Below are 14883 nucleotides of genomic sequence, written 5' to 3'. Positions count from 1 at the left end.
GAGAATTTGTCTTTGTGTCTCCACTCTACTCCAGTTCAAATATTGAAACACGTTTTAAAAGATAATAATACACTTTAATGACTGAATTGAGATGCTGCCTTTTTCTTGTTGGTTAACCTACACAAAACCTGAGTCAATCATCAAAGAACTTCACTCAAGTTCGATTATTTTCAGAGTAGACGCTGAATGATTCCAGCTCTTAGAGGTACATATGAGATGTTCGTAAAGTTGGCTTGTAAATCAGTTAAACAGATTAACATGAATATCACAAAGATCGTTTCACTATGCCGAGAGTTTGGCAGTCTGTGAACTTGTTTTTCCTCGTGTTCCTCTTCAGAGTCGCCGTGTTTCTCTCCAGGTGCTCCCTGTGGCAGAAAGCTCCATCTGTGTTTATTATACCTCTACCTGGGAGAAAAGGGGAGTGTTCTCGTGAACAGATGTACTACAGTCTGTTAATAGTGTTGACATTGCTAAAAGAAAACATCGGTTTGCTGCCTGAAATGCAACGGGAAATTTCCCCTCATCCCTGACAACAGTCAGAAAGTAAAGATAGATGGCAATCTTAAAATTCAGCACAGCTGCAGGAGTGTCCTGGCTTCAGGGTGATTTGGTTTATCTTAACTTTATTTATGTGAAAAGATGGGAGAGAGAGGAGGAGAAAATTGGAGATGACCTCGGACGTGGCCTCATAAATGGAAGCGATAACCGATGCACCCAGGAATAAATACAGTCACTTCAATAAGTCTTCATTCAAACACATGAATGCACACACACACACACATTCACACCCACACACCTGCACACACTGCAGTTTTTTTGGCAGGAGAAAGAGTGTGCTACATGGACAGTTCTGACACACACACACACACACACACACACACGAGTTTAGAGGAGATCGCCTTATATTCGTTGCCAAGTGGCTTAATGTAACCCTAATCATGACCACTAAATGCCTCATCCCTTTCTAAAGCTTTCTTATTCTGCATTTCATGAACCATCATGTGACTGCGAGAACACAGAGCATCTGCTAAAGAAAACCCTATACCCGACCCAAACCATAATCCTGCTGTAAAAGATATTCTATCCTTAACCATCAAGCCTTGTTTCACATTTTAAAGAGTTTTTTTCACTCCAAGTCCAGTAAGTCCCTCGTTTGTTGCTGAAAACATAAAGACCCCACATTGCATTTAAAGTAGACCAACAAAACTTCAAAGATTTAAATCCCTTCCTGAAACTCTCTCTACCTCTCGCCCTCATGTGTAAATGAATCAAGCACTTGGTATCACATGTGTGTCAGTGAAATATATTGCCTTGATTAAAGGTAATCATTTTATCATTGCAGCCTATTGATCTCTGTATTGGTCGCTCAGTAGTTATTTGAATAATTACATCTTCATTTCTGTATGTATATGACAAAACCCCCAAAACGTAGTCCAATCGTCCTCCAAGAATGTCACAAAGTTAAAAGCTCTCTCTCTCTCTCTCTCTCTCTCTCTCTCACACACACACACACACACACACACACACACAGAGAGAAAGTGAGTGAAGAGGCTGATCAAGCACTGATCAGGCACCTGATCCTCGATCTATACAGACTCGTATCTCATTTCCATTTAAATTAGAGATACCCAAAGTTGGCAGGATGATACAAACTGATGATGATGAAGGGAATCAAATAACAGAGCTCTTTTGGTCAATAATAGTTAGTTTTTGTTCAGTCCAATTAGAGGTTTTCCATGAATATAAGATGACCTTTTTCAGTTTTGAGAACGCTCATAGAAGTGCAGGCTTTGATGATGAAAATTGGATAATGGAACAAAAATAGTTTTTTATTATCACAAAGTGATTCGGGTTGTATTACACTTTCTGACATCAATTTACTTTTTTTTTTTTTTTTTCATTTAACTGAATAATACTTTTCGATGATGAAAATGTGCTCCTTAATGGAAATCTGGAAATAAGCGATACATATTTATAAAAATCGGTGACCTAAGAGGAAACACAGTATAGATAATGGATGGATGTATGGAAACATAATAATCAAAGCAGACGAGGTATTCATTGATGCTCCAGTTCAGAAGGGAAGCAGCACATCAGTCCCTCTTTCATTTCATCAGAAACAAACACATGCAGAGGTTTTTCATACTTCATGTTAAGATATTCAAAAGAATGAAGACAGGCCTTGAGTTAGTTGCAAAGTGTCCATAGATGGTGTATTGACACCATTCTCCGATAATAACAAATCCACAGTTAACGCTGTAATTTGGACAGATTTCAGATTTCAGCTCGGATTCTGCACCACCCTGTACGCTTAAGAAAAAGCTTCAATGCTACAAAAAAACACTGAACAACCAAACTGTTTGGATCCTTCTTTGTTCTTTGGATAAGACTCAAGAAGGATCAACATGTTGTTTTGGATGCGTTGTGCTGACAAATGTCTTATTTAATGTGTCTGTGTGATGTGCTTATATCTCGCACCCTTCTTCTTTAAAATTGCCCCCTGGGGACAAAAAATGTTTTTTTTTTTGTTTTTTTTAGCACCCTTCATAGGTTTGGTATGATATTTTAGTTGTAAGTAGTAAAGTTAGGTATGATTGCTGGATTACACTAAGCACATGGGATGAACTAACAGATGCAGTGTTATCGGTACTACCAATAGCGATGTTTGTACGTTTAACTGCATGTTTCAGTGGCTTTGTGTTAGCACTATGAAAAGCTTTTCAGTAGGTTAGCTGTTTTTTATTGAAGTAGCGCAGTACAGTCAAAATAAGCACAGCAGGTGATCCTGTCACAGTCCAAAGTCTAACTCCTATGGATGAGCAGAAGACGCCAGCCGACACACAGACAGACAGTTTTTTTAAGACCTACCTTTTAAGATCTACCTCTGTAAGATGGTGACATCCCTTTTCTAATCCTTGATGCCCATGACATCCCTGCTGCTGGTGATAGTGCAGACAAGCAAGCAAGAGTCAACCTTCTGGAGAACACAGACGCAGCTTATTTCCAAATAAGAAAAAATAACCATCATAAGTGCAGTCTGTTTTTTTTGTTTGTTTGTTTTTTTTGCTTATTGAGCAGCCTTTAAGGAAGCACACACTCTATCCAGATGTTTTGGATACAGAGACTATGCATTGTAAATACTTTACTGCCATCTCTACACAGTATCTGGGTTGATGTAATGGTGTGAAAAGACACAGAAAAGGCCAAACAATATTTGCAACTGCACACAAAATGAGTGAAGAGGCAGGTTAGTCATACACCATTTGATGAGACCAAGCTGGGCCTTCATGTGATCCCAGCTTCCCGACAATGCAAATACATTTGACTGCTTGAATTCTCAACTTAAAATCATTAAGTCGACACGGGCTCACCAATAAATTCAAAGCTTTGACATCAGACCCAGCTCTCTTCACCACATCAGCGCAGTTATTATAATTAAGATTTGGGCACTTCAAAAAGTCAGAAGGCTGTTTAACAAAACAGTCGAGCTCCGCTTGGACTTGTTTCTTGTCGTGAACAAAAAAAATGACTTGAGGTTTCTGTAATTAATGCACCTGATCTCTTGTTTGTTTGTGTGTGTTGTATCTTTGATGTAATTCTCTTAAGGCTTAGCATGTTTGTTTTTTTTATTCTTCTTTGTGTTCTCTTTTTCATCTTCTTTTTGTTCTCCTGATCAGCCTTGAAACTAAGCAGCATCCTTTTCTTGTATCGTGAATAATCACATGCCGACAGTAAGCAGGAATCAATCCTGTCACATCTCAGGAGAAGATGAGAAGGCATGCGACAAGTTAGCAGCGTGCCAACACAACATTTGCTGAACATACATCCATAGTTGATATTCTTTCAAACTGCCACACCATATATTGTTTTTAGTGTCTTTATCTCACATAGACAGCTTTGATGTGTCACAAAACATATGGAAATCCACTTAAATTTTTCAAACACCCCTCTGTGAAAGTCCAAACCCGGTGATATGATCAGATGAAACCCAATTGAAATGTAGGCAGTGGTGTTCAGATGGATTATAATTAGAGAGAGCCACAAACCAATCTGACAACAGAGCATGGGAACAGCAGCTGGTGCACTCGGAGCAAATCTTTATTCATGAATGGGCGGCCAATGTACAAACTCTCCCTCTCTGACACACAAAAACACTCACACAGACACAAACGCTTCATGATTCATTTTCATGTTTAAAAGCATGATTTTTTTTCATCAGTTACTTTTAAACTTCCTCATGTGCTCATTTTTGTTTTATTCATTTTGTCTTTAACACATACAAAAAAACAACAACAAAAAAACATCAACTAATCAATGGCCCTCCCTTTTTCGGCTCACAAAGGAAGCCACAGAGACTCACAAGGCGCAGATGGGATGCAAATTTCTGGACAGTAGGACGACGATGGGGATGAAATATGGACTTGGTCTCTTGGAGGAGGGCAAAAGCCAGACGGTTACATACACACCACTGAGACAGACAACAGTGAGCTTGTAGAGGATCTGACTTGGGCAAAGCTTGTGATGAATGGGGAAAGTTTTGGGACAATATTAATGAGCTGTATCGAACAAGTCTGCACAACACTGGTGCTTAAAGACCTTGATTAAATGGACCTCTTGACGCCAGAATCAATTTGAACCTTTTTCCCCACTTTCTCTCGTTCTCATTTTTCCCCTCAGGTCAGATACTAAGATAACGTTTTAGAATACATTTGGCCACCAGGATTAAGGTATTCACACTTAACTTTTAAACTTTTGGCTGAACAAATACATTAAAGGACACATTAGAAATACAAATCAGTTTCCAATAATTGCAAAATAAATATATGTGCACATAAAAGGCCATGATTTGCATGAATTGCTTTCAACATTGTGTGTTTCTTTGTGTTTGTGTGCTGATTCAGTGCACCCATTCAGAAGCCAGACTTCAGCTCAGTCACCTTGCCAGCTGTGATGCATGACACTGTGGCTCATTGAGCATAAAGCGAGAAAAGACTTCATGGAGAATTCAGAAAGGCTTGTGCAAATGTGATTGATAAGATTGTCGGTTGAAAAGACATGAAAGGAGTTGGGTTCTTTTAGTCAACTTTAAATGTCTCTGTTGGTGACAGCCATGGCCTGAGACCTTATGTATTCAGGAAATATCTTCATAATTGAAGTCCAAGTCCACTTTGCCTTGAGGATGAACGGATTATATTTTGGTGGTCATGGGTCAAAGTCAATGTGACTTTTCAGTACCATTATTAAAGGTTTGCTAGTGCCTTGTCCTTGTCGAACGAAGAGTCTCAAGGCATCGGAGTCATCAAGAACCAGGGTTTAAAAATGTTTCAACATTGCAACCCCCAAACTTTGGCTGCCAGAGATTGACCTCCACTCTCACAAGAGGAGGTTCGGTCAAAGTGCACAACCACGCACGCGTTATTGAGCCAATCCAAACCCTGGTTTAGTGATGCAAGTTTATTTGTAAAAACACAAAAGAATACAACAGCCGAAAAAAAGAAACAACAACAAACAATAACTTCCATGAATAGACAAAATGTAACAGACACAGACAGGTGTGTTAATCGTTATGTGTAACGTGCAGCACACTACATTATTGTTGTCCAGTGTACACTTACATTTCAAGTATTTTTACACAGTCACTTAATTTTAATTTCACTAAGAGAATTGTATTTTATTTATCTTTCTTTCATCGCCCCTCCTGTTTATGCCCAGGGTTCAACTGTAAGGAGCGATATCTGCAGGCGTCCATGACAGAAATCTCCACAGTGTTAAAACAGAACTCATCCGTCTCAGAGATGATCTTTCCAGGAACAAACTGATACAGTATTGCTCATTTTCCCCGCATGCTATAAGTCATCTCCTTGTGTCCTCCTTAATGCTGCTGATATGGAGAAAGATAATCAGCTCGAGACGTTTCAGCGATTCAGAACTTTTCCTCTCCCATTATTTCAAACTTGAGGCAGTTGGTCTAAAACGCCGCTATTTCAAGTGTTTGGAGTGCAATGATGTGTGCAGCCCTCACAATGTCCATGGTAAGAGATCTTCATTAGCACCGCAGCTGGCACTCCTGTCTGGCATTTGCAGGGAACCAATAATTACTGCTATGGAATGTATAATAAGTGGATTAATTTTCATTTACAATTGTCGGTGCAGGTTTGAGCTCTCTGTGCATTCACATCGTATTACTAAAAGTCAGAAATCTGTAAATTTCAGTTAATAACCAATGAACCCAAGGATCCTCAGGATCATTGTTGGACGGCCTTGCTGAGACCTTTACCTGCTTTTTGTAAAGCATCTCAGAAAGTATTACTTGTGAGTTGCTATACAAATAAAGATTCATTGATTGAATGGCCTCGCGCTTAGGTTGCAAACATTTATGGCAGCTGCTGCTGTTTCCAACCTGGTAGTCTGCCCAAAAAATACATCAAATACAATATAAGCAAACATTCTTTGTTTACTTTATTCTGCGTTTATTCCATGCAAATGTTTTCTTTGCATGTAATGCAAATTAAATGTACACACACTTTATAATTTTTCAGCAACATAGCAAACATAATTGGGCAGTTTTTTTTATATGACGCAGACTAAACTCGTTCTCAGGTTTTCTTCACTGATTTTCAGTGAAACTTGGGTGTAACTTTGCGTTGTTACTGCAAAGAATGGATAACTTCCAAAGGGACTCACATAACTGTGTGCATCTGTCAACAGAAAGCGAAAGAGAAAAAGCTCCCCATTCTTCATATGGTACTGCAGCAATGGGTCACCAGAGAGCTCATTCCCAGTTTAAACTGTGCCAGTTTGTGAGTAGAGCAGCAGGCAGAACTAAATTCAGATGAGTTTAATCATAACAGCATTGTGATAATTGCCTAAAGACTTGTAAAAGTGGCTTCAAGTGAAATAATTATAAGCTACTTGTATATAAGGGGAGTGAGAGAACCGTGTCCTCTTGAAGATCCTGCACACCCACACAGGTGTTTTCAGTTATCTTGCCTGAAGAAACTTCTGCTCAGGTGGAAACTGAGAGATGTTTTTTCAGATCCCATATGCAGACGCTTTTTTTTTTCTTCTGATTTCCACCACAATAAACAGTTTTGCCTTGAGTTGTAGCCTGCAACCTTCAGTTTGATCATTTGGTGTCATGTTGACTTGAGCTCAGCTTTCAATAGTCTGAAATCAGTCTTTATTGTTTATTTATTAACGTGTTTATTAGTATTGAAATGTTCTAGTTTTGAACAATGACTCTTTCAAACTGGGTAGAAGTTACTGACTGATTGCCGCAGCGATGTTATAACAATTTTTTACAACCCACAGATAAATCCATTTAGACTTTGCTGATTTTTACAGTAGTTCCTACTTGTTTCTCTGGGTTTTAGTCTATTGTTAGTCCCCTCAACCCCTATCCATTTTAGGGAACGTAACACTCAGCAGCTTGAGAGTCCACCATCTCATTTGAATGCAAATTTGTCATGCAAAGAACCGAAGAATTGTTATTGAAATGCTCGCTTCAAAGGATGCAGCTCGTGACTTTGGACACATTATCTATCTGATCCATTGCTTGTTTTTCTTGCTCATTTCCTCAGGATTGTGATGAGGAATAATCTCCACAAGAGTTGTGGTCTTCCAAATAGTGACCCTGCATGAGACATCAGTCTTTACAAAGTCCCATCATTTGTGAGCAAAGTGTCTTAAGATGTAAAATGGTCTCTGATAAAACTCCTTTAACAAGTCTTCTAGTTTATGGCAAAGATTGAGGATAGATAACGACGAGCCATTTCTCATTTTTTGATAAAACACTTAAATTCACTCTGCGAGAAAATGTATTAAAATACAGACCTGGGGGAAAAAGATAATCTGAAAGGAGAGCGAGGTATCAGCTGTCTATATGTGGATTTTTATCAAAATAAGGATTTAATACATTTCTCATGAACATGTACGTGTACTGCTTTATGATACAATTTACACAGTTAATGTGTCAATTTTAGTGAAAAGGTCTCTTAGTGGCCTGACTAATGTTTTACAATGATTCTGTCAGAGAGTTAACTGTACAATGGCATATATAAAAACACATTTATGTATATGTTAACTTTAACTTTATTTGTAAAGGGACCATGTACAATGTTGAACATAAATGTTGCTATTTGATGTATTGCAACAGAGTTAGCTCAGAGCTAGTTTACATCTGCAGTCTCTCTGTCACAATTAAAGCATCTTTTTTTATTTCTATTTAACCAGGTAATTAACCCACTGAGATCAAGATCTCTTTCACAGGGTTGACCTGGCCAAGAGGGCAGCAAAGCAGTTTATAAACAATAAGTTCAGAAAACACACACATCACGTAGTAATACAAAATATCAAATAAACTGACCAATGGCGGAGCTCACCAGCCATTTCATTTATACAAGAGGGTAGAAAACATTCACCCAAGACTTCCTACGTACCTGGGAAAAATCTCTGCAGGCCAAAATGAGGCATGAAGTTGCAGGGAGGCATGAAGATTTGCGGAAAACCTGATTTGCAGAGCGGTAATCAGAAACACAGGGAGACAGGAGATAAATGAGCGGACGATGACTCAGTGAGGAAGGCAATTATTTGGAGGGAGGGACACACTAAAGGGAGGAGAGGGGGAAAGGAGAAGAGGAGAGACAGAGACCGAAGCGAAGAAGGGAAAGTAGAGGAACAGGAAAAAATGGAGGGGCAGATGCAGAGAAAGAAATGAGAGACAAGAGTAAAGAGGTTTTAGTCCTGTGAGGAAAACATCATCTGTCAGTTAGCAGTCCAGATGCACAATCAGATATTTTTATTCACTTGCAGATGGTAAATTGCCAAAGCAAAGTGACACAAAGAAAGAAACTTAAACACACACTGAGGGACAATCATTCAAGTGTGGCGTCAAGTCCCCGTGTGTATTAAATTTGCAGCCAGAAGATGCAATCCAGTTATTCAGCATGAATGAAAGCGATCTATTAGCTGTTGTGGGAGAGTTAGCCGGGCACAGAAGGCTGAAGTATTTGCCAGATGGACCGGCTCGCTGGCTGGCTGGCAGGAAGTAACAGGCTGTGCGCTTCTTTTTGATTGGCTCTAATTATGATCTACTGCCGTGCCTCGCCGAGAACTGCTGACTGCTCGATGTGTGTCGTACGCCTGTGTGCATGCGTACACTCTCGTTTGTGGTGAATCCAGAGTTTTCAGGGAGAAAATAGGACAGTTGAAGTTGTTGAACAGGTAAATAAAAGAATGTGTTGACGTAGAGAGTGGCCATATGGTGACACAACTATCTGAAGTGTCTTTGAAAAGTTTGAACTTGAACAGGACCTGTGTCCAGAAAGATTTAAAGGTTCAAAAGTTCAGATGTTTTTGGAGAGGATAAAGCAAATCTGATTCACCTAAGAAGCTTACAAGGACATTCTCTACATACGATTTCTGTAGCAAATCCATTAGATGCAAAATTCTCATTTACAGAAGAGCAAAATATAGAAATGACTTCAGCTGAGTATGGGGTTTGGTCATGGATTGATGGACCTAAGCTGAATTTTAGGCTGCAGCATAAAGTAGGAGAAACAAAGATTATTTGATTATGTAATACATTTTCATCTGTAATACTGAAGAAGCAGTAGCAGTGCTGAGCGATATGTCATTTTACCCGTGCAATAGTCATATTGCAGGACATGCAATGCCAATCATGTGACCTGAGGCACTTGATGCTGCCCCTTTTCTGTCGTGTGATGCAAACTAAAACTGCCAATGTTCTTGTTCTCCATGAATTTGTTGACTTATTAATTATAAAGTTTGTCTTAAATCACCTGAGGAGGACACAGAGCTGACAGTTGTGCGTGCAGTCTGTGTCCCCGCATGTAGAATGTAGGCGTTCAGGAGATGATGCTGCCGACACAGATCAACTGCCTTGACACTTAAGAGAGGCGCTCGCTATCTCTGAAACCTCCAACTAACGTACGGCCTACTGCATACTCGAACAGTTACCGCATACTGCCAATTAACCCAACCATCAGTAAAACATAATAAATTACAGGCCATGTGACATACTTGCATTCCAAGCTACGTTGGATCAGCTAGCATCAGACTAGTAGGACTGTTGATCTGTAGATAGGATCCATCAACAATATACTAAAGTGCATTGCTGATACAAAAACTTTTTTTGTTTTGTATTATTAACAACAAAAAGAATGCATTACAGAACAGATACTTTCAAAAGTATGCAGCTCATTGGCTGGTTGGCGAGCTCTGCCATTGGTTAGTTTGAGAGCTGCAATGCATTTTGGGCCTTTGGTAATTAAGTATGACTAGTGTTCTCCCCCCTGCACACATGGATCCTGTGGAAACTGCCAGCCACTCTCTCTTCCCATTTTCCAACTCTTCTAATAAAATTAAAGGAATGACAAATCCCCAAAACAAATATATAAAAAAAAAATATATATATATATTTTATGGAAGCATTATATTTTCCAAATGATGTTACTCCAATTGCAGTAAACCTTTAAATCTCCAGCCAAAGGAGGTCACAGCTGCACCTCAAAGAGCCACTTTGTATGTGAAAAAAAGGCTGTGCTGTATTCAATCCCACTTGATGAATTGATTTTGATCTGATAATGATCTTGGTTTGTTATTACATTTCAGAATTTTCCATTTCCAATCCTGTTTTTAATGAGATTTATCAAAATGAAACCCTTCATCTACGTGTAATTTTGTAACAATAAATATCGCCTCTTTGCATGGTACCATATTTTGTTATCCTCAGGGGTAGATGCTCCTTGTAAACAACAAGTTACAAGTCTTCCAGGCGCTCAATTGTCTGGAGGTAAACAATTCCAGAGACACAAATGGAGACAGAATGAGTTAATATTTGTGTTGTCCCTGTCTTACAGTGTTCATGGGATTTAATCTACTCATGAATGGAGAAATATTTGATCACAGGAGATTCAAAGGTCATTCTGTGTGTCAACAATCAACATGAACATTACACAAGGTGACTGAATTTGAGTTTTTTGTCAAATAAGTTTTCCTCTTGCCAGTGATTGGCTGTTTACCGTAAATAATGCACAGTAGGCACAAACAGCACCTGTCACTCAAAATGACCTCTAAGTTTAAAGTACATGGTAATAAGGATTTCTATTTGTGTCGGGCATTTTCATTCAGATTGACTCACCTTTCTGAGTCACATTTTCAAGGCATTTATTTGATTAATTGATTTTGTCTTATACTTTGTATTGTATGTGTTTCATACATAGAAATGAGGGGATGCTTGATGAACTACAGTTTTTGCCTCTCTGTGTTTGTCTGATTGTTCTCTTGGTTCACACATTAATGTCAGTTAATTATTTTTAATGCAAATGCAAACCAGCTTTGAAGCTCGTTACTGGAGTGGAACCAGGGCAGTGTGGCAGGCAGTAAACGTTTGGAATTTAGAAATCACTATGCAAAAGAAATTCGGCCCAGTTGAGTACTTCGAAAAAACACAAACTGAAACATCTGCAACTCTATTATATCCAGGCAGGCTCCATCTGCTCATAAAAAATGTGTAATTAAATTTAAAAACTCATCAACAACTTCTGTTATAGATCCTGAGGTAAGATTATGTTGTGCTTGCTGTTTGGGTTTAACAGCTAGATTAAAAAAAGCTTCAAAGAAGAAGACTGGTGACACTGATCAATGGGTAGAGTTGCGTAACAGAACATTAGATGCCGCAAAAAAATAAAATGTCCTCGGTCCTTCTTTTCCTCTTTCCTCAAATTCTTTTTCACCAAACATCTTTTTGTTATTCTCATCCCTTTTCTAGCCTCCCATCTGCTTATCCTCCTTTCCTTCCTTTACCTTTACCCCCCCTCCTCTTCATCCTCCTCCTGCTACCCTTTCCTCTTCCTGCTGCTCTAAATGCAGACCTCTCCTCTTGTCCAGCCGCTAATCAGATCAATTCACTATTCCATTCACAGGGATATGATAAGGTGATTATGCATGGGCCCGGCATACACGCACACACATTCACACTGCCCCCTTAGCGTTGATGGGAGTTGACGTTGCATTTCCCTTAAACATTCTGTGGATGTCCTTCGTCAGAGAAAGCTGGCAACCTGGCGCTCCCCCGATTAATTTGTCTTTTCGCTTCTAATCAGTGTCAGGATGGAGGAAGGACGCAGAAAGGGAGGAACGAGGGAGAGGAAGAGAAAGCCAGGAGAGAGGAAAGTAAGGGAAGGAAAAGGAAGGAAGGAGGGTGCTGTGAAACGTCATTAGAGTCCATCAGGAGACCTCTTTAAAAAGAAACCCCTAAAGCTGCTCATGCAAAGAATTCAAATTGGGATGACCTCCAGTTTGAAGCTAAGCAGACACATAGGTCTATTCATCCCTTTATCTCAAGTAAAACGCTTCAAGCTAACATTTTAGCATCAGTCATAGTTACAGGTCCAATCTCTTTAAATGAATAGTATATCATTTTAAACATTTATTTAGCAGATACCAAATATATCCCAACTTAATTTATCATTGAGTAATCACTTTTCTAAAAAGAGTGAAGTCAAACTCCCCCTGGGTTTGTTATTAGTTCTGCGATCATACTTACAAGATGGCACAGTCACTCAGAGGCAAACGTGTTTTATACTTTTTTTCCCTTTTTTTTACATAAACCCTTTCTTCTACATCCATTAGCTCCATCCATGGGTGAATAGAAAGAAATGGAAAACATCCCCTCATTTCAAAGTATGAAATACATACTTTTACAATGTAAAAAACAAGACAAAATCAAATAAATGCCTTGATTTTTTTAAATTACATTTTTGGCTGTTTGTTGCCTTTATTAGATAGTTTAACTAACCCAAATATTTTTTTAAACAGATACAACATTAAAAGGGATACGATACATGGGAATGTCCAAATCCGGATCATTCTGATTCAGATGAAATTTTTCAACAACCGGGCCATGATTTACAGATTACGTTCTAGTGTAATACACATTTCATCCTGTAGGAGCTGCTAAGGGTCCATAGGCATTTTATCTGGATTAAACAGACTCGATTGGTTTTCTAATCAAGGAGAAGTGGATCCTTTTCGATGGTCATGTTGTTTGTAACTCACCAGCAGTTATCAGCTTGCACCACTATCTTCTTTCTGTTACATCTCCATAATTGATTTATAGATCTCAGGTTCTACACCGTGTGCACATAATGAGAGGTCTCAAAGGGACCTCTGGCATGCCCCAAACTACATCTGCCTAATTGTTAGTCATTTAGATTTCACTCTTACAGTTGTGCTGCATATTTTCAAACAAATGAGTTCTGTACTCTACCTTTTGCCTGCCCCTTTTGGTTTATTTGCGTCTGTGTTTTTTTTGATTATCTGGGTTTTTGTGAGCCTGCATTCTTGGGTCCTTTCATCTGTCTATAGTACCTGCAACAAAGTAAACCTTTTTTTTATTAACTTGTGTGTGTTCATCTTGATCTGGCTCCACAAAGACTATAGGGCTGAGTGCCAGTTTCATGTTGTTGTATTTTAGATCACCTGTGCAAGGCTGTCCTTGCAGATTGGTATTATACAGTATTTGGCTAACCTTCTTGTCTCTTTCACATCCTGATCACTTGTGGTCATTTGGCCTCTTGTCTGCACAGCTTCTTTCTGCAACAGGCTGTGGCTCGGCCAGAGACTAAGTAGAGACATTAAAATGTGTGTGTGGGCTGATCACTGGGCTGAATGCCACACAGGGACCACTAGCTTTCACTCTGGCACGCGGAGGCTCTGTGGACAAGGTTTCTACAAAGCACTTAATGATTGGGCAATCCTGCACCTGGTGGTCTATAGTTATTAAGTACTTTGACACCTGGTCTGGGTATTTTATGCCAACTTTTTAGCAATGGGTTTTGGCGCATGAGTTAGTATCTTTGCACTGAGGTGTACTTGTCATGTCCTCACAGTCCATAACGCACTTATCTTCCAGCTTGATGGGAGGTTGGGGAATTGTCATAACAGCATTTTAGAGAAAGCTCGGCATCGCAGATGAAGACGTGTTCAGAATTTTTGAAAACTTTGTTGTTGCTGCAATTTTCTTTCAAGGACTTCGCTCGCTACATTTCTATTCAGGGACTGCTTGCAAAAACTGTCTTTGGGGCTGCTGAAAAGAACGCAAATATAATGCACACTAATCAAAGAAAACTGCATCAGCAGCATCACATTCATGATGTTATTCGTCGCTTCCATTCACAAATTAGTTTCGGTCTTGAGCAGAACTCAAGGAGCGTTTTGTGATGGAGCTCTGATAGCTGTAACCTGAGGAGGAAAGCAGGACACAATGACATGGACATTAGCTTTCTTTGTCCGCTTGCCTCTTCTGCTTATCTTCATCATTGTTTATTTACCATCAAGGGCCATTGTGCTTTTGATAGACGCCCCCAGAAAAGACCACTGACCATATTTGTGATTGATGATTTGACATAATTTACCTTCTTTTAACTGCTTACTGCATTGGAAAGATGCATATAAGCTCCTCCTTGAGAGCCAAAGTAGGTTTCACCAGCCCTACATTTCTGTACTGTGCATTTTTAATGCTGTTAAAGTTCCAGTACAGGCTTCCCTTGAAAGCCACTGGAATCCCTAAATAGAATTTGGACTTTTTTTAATTAACGTGTTACATTCCATGGATTTCATGGGGATGCGGGAAGGAACGATAAATATGATGAATGTGATTCTGTTGTGCATTTTCAAAGGTCCCATATTTTGCCTTTTCTGGTTTTAGATGGCCTTTAGTGTTAATGAAAAAAAAATAATAATAATATTCAATTCACACAAGAGAACTGTTGACAGAACTTCTGTGGGTATCTAAATGAATGATACTCTTAAATAAGGACATAGGCTGTTTGATAGCACTGTTTGTTGACGGTTTAAGTC

Source organism: Symphodus melops (assembly GCF_947650265.1).
Source record: "Symphodus melops genome assembly, chromosome: 8".
Taxonomy (NCBI): Eukaryota; Metazoa; Chordata; class Actinopteri; order Labriformes; family Labridae; genus Symphodus; species Symphodus melops.
Note: the sequence above shows the minus strand (reverse complement) of the source record.